The sequence below is a fragment of the Mesoplodon densirostris genome, chromosome 3 (genome assembly GCF_025265405.1).
Source record: "Mesoplodon densirostris isolate mMesDen1 chromosome 3, mMesDen1 primary haplotype, whole genome shotgun sequence".
In the NCBI taxonomy this organism is placed as follows: Eukaryota; Metazoa; Chordata; class Mammalia; order Artiodactyla; family Ziphiidae; genus Mesoplodon; species Mesoplodon densirostris.
The window spans coordinates 117840228-117849619 of record NC_082663.1 but is presented as its reverse complement, the minus strand read 5'-3'; the positions used below and the strand labels follow the sequence as shown (position 1 = coordinate 117849619).

General features: G+C 39.8%; 1 non-coding gene across 1 annotated transcript; it reads right to left on the bottom strand.

The window, feature by feature from the left end:
- Positions 1-4372: 4372 nt before the first annotated feature.
- LOC132487296 (small Cajal body-specific RNA 11) lies at positions 4373-4488 on the bottom strand. Its single transcript, XR_009531584.1, has one exon. It is a non-coding gene; the product is annotated as a small Cajal body-specific RNA 11 (non-coding RNA).
- Between the last annotated feature and the right edge of the window lie 4904 nt (positions 4489-9392).

Below are 9392 nucleotides of genomic sequence, written 5' to 3'. Positions count from 1 at the left end.
TTACAGAATGAGTTGGGGCTAAGAGAGCCTTGATGCTAGCATCCTGGTTTGCCCAGGACTGAGGTGTTTCCCATGGTATGAGACTTTCAGTGCTTATATGAAAACAGTCTTGGACAAACCAGGATGGTTGGTCACCCTGCAGTGAAGGTGGTGTGCATCCTAAGCTAATGCTTCTTCCAGATGTGCATTCTCACTAAACTCCCCAGATCCCTGGTTCCTCCACATTTCTTTTCCAGGCTCCTTTTTCAGGGTTCTGAGACTAGAGGGGCTGCTTAGACTATGGAGCAAGTTGGGGGGTATGGGAGTTGAGTGAGAGGGTGGAGAGAGGGTGGAGATGGCTGGAGAATGCCAGAAGAGAAAGAGATAGGATTTCTGACTTTTAACACTCCTCTGCTAATTAGATAAGGGGTGGAGATGGGGGGTAGAGAGAATGAGCCTCCATGCATATTCTTCTGAGCAGTGACACTGAGCAGAGCTCAGGAATTTTTAATCTCTGGTCTCCACCCCTCCTCCCTGGAAGCTTGTCTCTTCCCACCCCCTGGTGACTCCCAGTCCAAATGCCACAGCTGCTTGAGCTCCTGACCCTCCCTTTGACCCCCCAATTTAGCCTCAATGACTTGCAAAGTTCCTCAACAATATACCCAGGGAAGGAAGAGGAGAATACTTCAATTTTCCCTTTGAGATCTAGGTTTCCAAGTGTGGGGAAGAAAATGGGCCTTCCTGTGTGGAAAATGGGAGCAGTTGCTGGAACACATGGGCCTGTGAGGGCTGGGGTACATTAGAGGGGATAAATCTGCAAGCGATGACTAGCTGTTTCTTGCTTGAAGGTATATTTCCTTCATCAATTGGGAAACTCCTTAGGGCTTGCCCTTGTCAATCCCAACCACACAGGAATCTCTCCAAGGATAGCAGCATATTATCCCATCAAACTGAGGTGCCCAGGTGGCAGAATCCGTATCATCATTAGCCTAGAAAGGTTTGGAGTTGGAGGGGCTCATCCAAGGAGAGATTTCGGTTGGCTAAAACCCCTTTATTATATTTTTTATTCTCTCTGTTCAAAACTCCCATCTCTGGACATTAGGTAGGACACAGAAGTTCCAAGTTAATGTTTCTTGATTGATTGTTGTTGAAGAAAGTATGGAGGTGATTGTGGAATTTTATTAGTTTTCAGAGAAATATGCATCCATCTATCCATTTATTTATTCTAAAAATATTTACCTACTTAGTTCAGGCTAGTATTCAACACTTATGGGTCTAAGATGAATTATCATTACTTGTTTTTATCCTGGAGGAGCTTTTAGTCTGGTCTGAGAGAGGAAAGATTAAATAATTTATAACAATACAGTGAGATAAAGTACTCTGGAAAGGTTGGAGGGGGAGTAAGGATAATGAGTAAATCTCCATAGACAAGGACTTCTGATAGAGACCTGCCATCTGGTGGCGATGAATGGTACAACATGCTCTTTGTTGCTCTGATGTGGGATTCAGTATTGCAATTTCAGCCTTTATTGAGCACCTGCCCAATGGGTAGCCAGCCCAGTGGTTGGCACTACGATGCATATACAGTAACGCTTCTAAGATGACATTGGTCCTTAAAAAACTTGCAGTGTGCTTGTGGATATAAAGCATAGTTGAAAAAATTATCAAGCAAACAACATTATATTTGATATACACACATGAATAAATACACCTTAAAAATATGTAAATGATTAATAATTGTTACCAAAAAAGTAAACAAAATGGAAATATGTAAAGTAAAAAATGAGAGTCTCCCCCGTCCCACTCCCTGTGAGTAACCATTATGAACAGTTTAGTGTGGATTCTTTGCATGTACAAATATTTGTAAATACATACATAATTTAAAAAATAGAATTGTGTTGTTATTCCTCAATTTGGTTTTTAAACTTTTATATCATGGACCCCTTTCTGTGATACTACATATTAATCTAACTTGTTTTCTCTTAATTTTTATATTAAATAAAAAATTAAGCATGTTAATATGAGTAAGTTGTCTATAAGGTTTGTTAGGAAAAGCAGCAGCCTCAACTATACCCACACCGTCCTCTCAAGAAGCAACAACTTTCAATTCTTTTATCTGGTGCTATTAGTGTTATCTCCATGTTTCTAAAAAACCTATTCGTGTCCTATTTATTGTTTTCTTTCAATTTTAGGTATTATTGTTGACTTCCCACCATGGATGATGAGGATTGGCCTCTCTTTTCTTTTCCCACTTATCAAATACAAATGCATCTTTCTCATCTTTCCATCTCCTCGTATAGTTAAATTTACTTAGGTCAATATTGAACGTTTACATTATGATCATGTATACTATTTAGAGGAAAGTCATGTAATAAATCAGGCTTACTTTTCTTTCCCTACATGTCTTTTTGTTTTCACTGGAATTAATAATTATCTGTTTTTGTTTGCTGAGTTTTCTATGTAAATTCTGCCCTTACCCAAAAGACCTCTCATTTAACTCTCAGACTTGCTCTAATCTGGCCTAGTTACTTCTCTGCATACTGCATAGCTGTAATCCTAGTGTCTTCTTTCACCATCAGGATGAGGGTTCACTTTGCTTCTCCACTTTGTTGCACATCCTATTTCTTAAATCTTATGTCTTTTTATCTCAGTTTACTCCCTCATTTTGGTAGATAACATTTCAGTAGCTTCCTGAGAAAGGGTGCATAGGAAGCAAATTTTTTGAGACCTCACATATCCGAAAAGTTTTATTCTACTCTCACTTGATTGATATTTAAAATTTTTAAATTACTATTTTGGTAGGGTATAGAATTGTAGATTGGAAATAATTTTCCTAAAGAATGTTGAGGTAAGTGTTCCAATGTCTTCTAGTTTCCAGGGTTGCTGTTGAGAAATCTTATGCTGTATTGAACGTTAGGCTTTTGTAGGTTACCTGTTCTTCTCCCCACCCTCCTTAGAAGCTTTTAGAAACTTTTCTTTATCCCCAGCACACTGACATTTCGCAATGATGTGGCATTGGTGTAGAACTTTTTCATTTCTCGTGTTTAGTACTCATGAACTCTTTCAATCTGTAAACATGTCTTTTTGGACTAGTAAACTTTCTTATATTATTTCTTTGATAATTTCTTTCATTTTCTTTTCCTTTTTTTTTTTTTTTTTTTTTTTCTTTTTGCGGTATGTGGGCCTCTCACTGTTGTGGCCTCTCCCGTTGTGGAGCACAGGCTCCGGACGCGCAGGCCCAGCGGCCATGGCTCACGGGCCCAGCCGCTCCGCGGCATATGGGATCCTCCCAGACCGGGGCACGAACCCGTATCCCCTGCATCGGCAGGCGGACTCTCAACCACTGCGCCACCAGGGAGGCCCTTCTTTCATTTTCTATCTTTTCTTTTTCTACAATTATTTTGTGTGTGTATGTTTGGGGAGGCCGAGTTATTGAGCCTCCTGGACTGATCCTCTCATTTTATCTCTTCTTTCCTGTTTTCCATTTTTTTCGTTGTTTTATTTTTCTAGGAGAAAATAAGAGTTTTCTCATATTCTTTGTTCTTGTTTCATGATTGCAATAAAAAAAAGTTTCTCAAGACTTTTTTTCCTGGTTTCTCAAGACTTGTAAATTCAGTTGCTTTCCACCTTTCCGAATTTTGTTTTCCCTCTACTTTTGGCTCCTCTTTGACTTTGGAGTTTTGTGCTTAAAAAAAGTCCCTTTACTATTTTGTGAGGAAGGGACAATAAATGCATGTATTCAACCTGCAGTGTTTAACTAGAATACACATACTTGTTGTTTTATGTCAGATTTCTTAAAAATAAAATTTAAATTGGGGAAGTGAAATGCAACTGGGATGGTCTGAGTAAGATCAATTTCTGCCAGTGCTTAGCAGGGACTATCTTCCAGCAGCTGACTTCATCTCTCCCTGCCCAACCCAGGAAATAGAACCAAGGAAAAATCAGGACAGATAATGAAAGGACCATTCTTAAGTACTTGGAACTATTAAAAAATGGAAGAGCAGATTTAACATTTTAGTTTTAACATTATAGTGAACAGTGCTTGTTTCTAAATGTTTACAAACTTCTCTAACTTTTTCTTTCACACTCACTGTTCCATTGAAACTACTTTAGATTACCAGTGATCTCCACATTGCCGAATCCAGAGTTGTTGTAGATCATTCAGTCTCCATCTTGTAACTTTCGCTTCTTTCAGCTTCCAGGACTCCAGAGATGATTGGTTTCCCTTTTACCTCTGGCCACTCTGTCTCAGTCTGCTGGTTCCTCTTCATTTCTCAGACCTATTAATATTGGAGAGCACTGAGGCTCATTCCTCAGACATCTTTTATTTTTTATCTGTATTTACTCCCATATGGTGGCTATCCCAAAATTATATCTTTTTTTTTTTTCTTAAATTGTCCTCTTGTGCCTTTAAGAGCCAACCCTATTCTTGGGATGGCCCTCCTAAAATGAGAGGGAGATTGCTGCATGTCCTGCCAGACTCCAAAATTATATCTTTAGTCAGACCTCACCTATGCTCCAAACTTGTATATCCAGCTGTCTGCTGGACATCCTTCAGGAAGGCCTAATTGGCTATCTAGCAGGCATTTCAAATGTGACATGTCCAAAACAGAGCATCCCGTTCTCTCCCTCTTCACTCTCAATCTGATCCTCTAACCAGTCTTCCCATCTCAATAAATGGCAACTCTGTCTTTCAATTGTTAAGGGAAATTCTAGGCTCCTCTTCCTCACACCCCATATCTACTCTGATAGCAAATCTTACCAACAATAACATGCTAGATATTTTACATATTAATCTTGTTTATTGTCTGTTTCTCCCAACAGAATATAAACACCATGAAAACAGAATTTTGTCAATTTTAGTCACTGTTGTATCCCCAGGGCCTACAATAGTACCAGGCACATAGTTGACATGTAGTAAATATTTGTTCAATGAATTTTAAAAGATATACATTCTTAGAAATGTTTAAAGGTTTAATGAGGCATAACTTACATACAGTAAACTTTATCCTTTTTAAGTATATAAAAATTTTGACAAATATATACAGTTATGTAGTAACCACCACAATCAACACACAGAACATTTTCATTACCCCAAGTTCTTTTGTGCTCTTTTATAATCAACCCCTCCCCCATTGCAGCTCCTGGCAACCCCTGATCTGATTTCTGTGTGTATATATGTGTGTGTGTGTGTATATATATATAGATATATATAGCTATATAAAGCTTTTAAAGACTTAATTTTCTGAGAGCAGTTTTAAGTTTACAACAAAATTGAGAAGGAGGTACAGAGATTTCCTATATACCCCCTGTCCCCATACATGTGTAACCTCCCCTGTTATCAGCATTACTCACCAGAATGGTACATTTCTACCTACACTGACCCATCATAATCACTCAAAGTCCATAGTTTACATTAGGGTTCACTCTTGATGTACATTCTATGCATTTGGACAAATGTATAATGACATGTATCCATTATTATGGTATCATACAGAGTATTTTCACTGCCCTAAAAATCTTCTGTTCTCCGCCTCTTCATTCCTTCTTCCTTCCTGACCCTCCCACCCAACGCTGGCAACCGCTGATCTTTTTACTGTCTCCATAGTTTTGCCTTTTCCAGAATGTCATGTAGTTGGAAGCATACAGCATGTGGCCTTTTCAGATTGGCTTCTTTCACTTAGTAATATTCCTCCATGTCTTTTCATGGCTTGATAGCTCATTTCTTTTTAGCACTGAATAATATTTCATTGTCTGGACATACCACAATTTATCCATTCACCTGCTGAAGAACATCTTGGTTGCTTCCAAGTTTTGGCAATTATGAATAAAGCAGTCCAGGTTTTTGTGAGGACATAGGTCTTCAACTTGTTTTGTAAGAAACAGCCAAACTATCTTCTAAAGTGGCTGTACCATTTTGCATTTCCTCCAGGAGTGAATGAGAGTACCTGTTGCTCCACATCCTTGACAGTATTTGGTGTTGTCAGTGTTTTGGATTTTGGCCCTTCTAACAGATGTGTAGTGGTACCTCACTGTTGTTTTATTTATTTATTTTTAAAATATTTATTTATTTATTTATTTGGCTGCATCGGGTCTTAGTTGTGGCATGTGGGATATTCAATGAGGCATGCGGGATCTTTCATTGTGGCGTGCAGGCTATTCTTTCTAGTTGTGGTGCGTGGGCTCCAGAGCATGTGGGCTCAGTAGTTGTGGCACGCAGGCTCTCTAGTTGTGACGTGTGGGCTCTAGAGCATGCAGGCTTAGTTGCCTGGTGGCATGTGGGATCTTAGTTCCCCAACCAGGGATTGAACCCACATCTCCTGCATTGGAAAGCAGATTCTTATTAGAAGGTCCATTCTAACCACTGGACCACCAAGGAAGTCCCCTCACTGTTGTTTTGATTTGCAATTCTCTGTTAACATATTGATGTGGAGCATGTTTTCATGTGTTTATTTGCCATCTGTATATCTTCTTTTTTTTTTTTTTTTTTTTTGCGGTACGCGGGCCTCTCACTGCTGTGGCCTCTCCCGTTGTGGAGCACAGGCTCCGGACACGCAGGCTCAGCGGCCATGGCTCATGGGCCCAGCTGCTCCAAGGCATGTGGGATCTTCCCAGACCGGGGCAAGAACCCGTGTTTCCTGCATCGGCAGGCAGACTCTCAACCACTGCGCCACCAGGGGAGCCCTGTATATCTTCTTTAATGAGGTGTCTGTTAAGGTCTTTGGCCCATTTTTTAATTGGGTTTTTGTTTTCTCATTGTTGAGTTTAAGAGTTCTTTGTATATTTTGGATAACAGTCATTTATCGGGTTTGCCTTTTGCAAATATTTCTTCCAGTCTGTGACTTATCTTCTCATTTCCTTGATATTATGTGTTTTTTTCAACCACAGTTAATAATAATATAGTGGTTATTTGTTCCACGAAAGTTTGGTAGAACTCACCAGTAAAACTCTCTGAACGTGGTACCCTCTTTAAAATAGAGATTTGAGGGACTTTTGGTCCAGTGGTTAAGAATCTGCCTCCCAATACAGGGGATGCAAGTTTGATCCCTGATTGGGGAACTAAGATCCCACATGCCAGGGGACAACTAAGCCCCTGCACTGCAAAGTTTCTTCTGAGAGCAAGGACCATTCTTTATATCCTGAATTGCAGCAAGCTCACTAGACCGATTTACATGGTAAATTCTTCTATGGTGATTGATCTTATAAATGTTTTCTACTTCTTCAGTTTTGGTAATTTACTTATTCCTCAAGAATAATTGATTATGCCATAAATAAAATTAAAAGACAAATGAAAAATTGGGGGAAAAGATTAACAATTAATATTACAGAGAAAGATTAATCTACCTAATATAGAGTAAGCCTAGAAACTGAGAAAAGATCGTAACTCAATAGAGAAATTGACCAAGAACATGGATAGACCATTCATAGGCCAAGAAACAAACATGGCCCTTCAAAATATGAAAAGATGCTCAAGCTCAGTCATAATAAGAGGAATGCAGGTAGAAACTACCCCATTGTTCACCAGTCAGACTAGCAAAAATCCAAGAGTTTGATAACATTCTATGTTAGCATGGCTGTGGAGAAATAGTAAGACTCATTTGCGTTGCTGAAGGGAATGCAAAATGCTGTAACCCTTGAGAAAGGAATCTGAAGATATTGGCAAAAATTTTAGATGCATTTACCCTTTGATCCAGAATTCTGTTTCTGGGAATCTATCTGCAGACACAACTTCACAAGTATTAAATGATATGTGTACAAGATTATTCATTGGAGTATTATTTATAATAGCAAAACATAGAAACAAATCAGTAACAGGGAATGAGTAAAATAAATGGTATATCCACCAATGGTATATCCACCCAATGGTATACTCTGTAGCCCTAGAATAGTAATATCTCCTCTCTGTGTACTGTTTTGGAGAGATTTCCAGGATACACTGCTAAGTGAAAAAAGTGAGGTACATAGCCATGTGGAGAGTGTGTCTCTTTTGTATTAGTACAGGGAGTAAGAAGAATATATATTAATATTCTTCCACATTATCATAAAGAAACAGGAATAATACAAAAGAAACTAATAAAAGTTGTTTCCTGTAGACCCAAAAGTGAGATAGGTAGGATATGGGTAGATGTGAACAAGATGTAAGGAAGACTTTTCAAATCTTTTTATATTGTTTTGATTTTCAAATGTGAATTATCATTAAAAATTATTACAATTTAAAAAATATATTCATTAGCTTTTTAAAAGGTATTTTAGGGACTTCCCTGGTGGCACAGTGGTTAAGAATCCGCCTGCCAATGCGGGGGACATGGGTTCCAGCCCTGGTCCGGGAAGATCCCACATGCCGCGGACCAACTAAGCCCGTGTGCCACAACTACTAAACCCACGCACCACAACTACTGAAGCCCATGTGCCTAGAGCCCATGCTCCGCAACAAGAGAAGCCACTGCAATGAGAAGCCCGTGCCCAGCAACGAAGATCTAACGCAGTCAAAAATAAATAAATTTAAATAAATAAATAAATAAATAAAATAAAAGGTTGCACAAATGTAAATTGGTCTAGTGAGCTTGCTGCAATTCAGGATATAAAGAATGGTCCTTGCTCTCAGAAGAAACTTTATATCTGGAAAATAAAACAATATGCATAAAACATTTAAAAAATTGACAATACTGAAATAAGGAGAGGATCTGATAAGTATTGAATGATGGCTCTGACCCTAAGTTCTGTGGCATTCATGGCAGGAGTGATTTCACTGGGCTCGGTCTAAACGAGGAGGTGATATTGGCAGAGCTTTGAAGGACAAACAGGAAGTGGGTAGAGAGGAGGACACAGGTCACTCCAGACACAAACTCAAGTGTAACCTTGTATTTGGGAGACAATAAGTAGCCCTCTGATGTTTCTCAAAGTACTTAGGGGTTGGGTTAAAAGTGAAGCAGATTTTTATTTATTTTGGCTGCATTGTGAGGCATGTGGAAATTCCTGCCTGCACCACCTGCAGTGGAAGTGTGGAGTCTTAACCACTGGACCACCAGGAAAGTCCTGCAGCAGGTTTTTAAAGACAAGAAGTCAGCCATGCAGAGAGTAGAGGGAGAAGGGTCCCTAGCAGCAGAGGACCCCCAAGGGCATGTGCTCTGAGATCTTGATGGAGTCCAGGAGAGAGAAAGCTGAGGGGTGAAGGGAGCAGCAGGAGCCAGATAACCTGGACCCTTTATTTTAGGTGCAATGGGAAGTCACTGCAGGACTTTAAGTGTATGTATGGGAGTGAGGGGAATCTGACTCACTTTTTTTTTTTTTTTTTGCGGTATGCGGGCCTCTCACTGTTGTGGCCTCCCCCGTTGCGGAGCACAGGCTCCGGACGCGCAGGCTCCGGACGCGCAGGCTCAGCGGCCATGGCTCACGGGCCCAGCCGCTCCGCG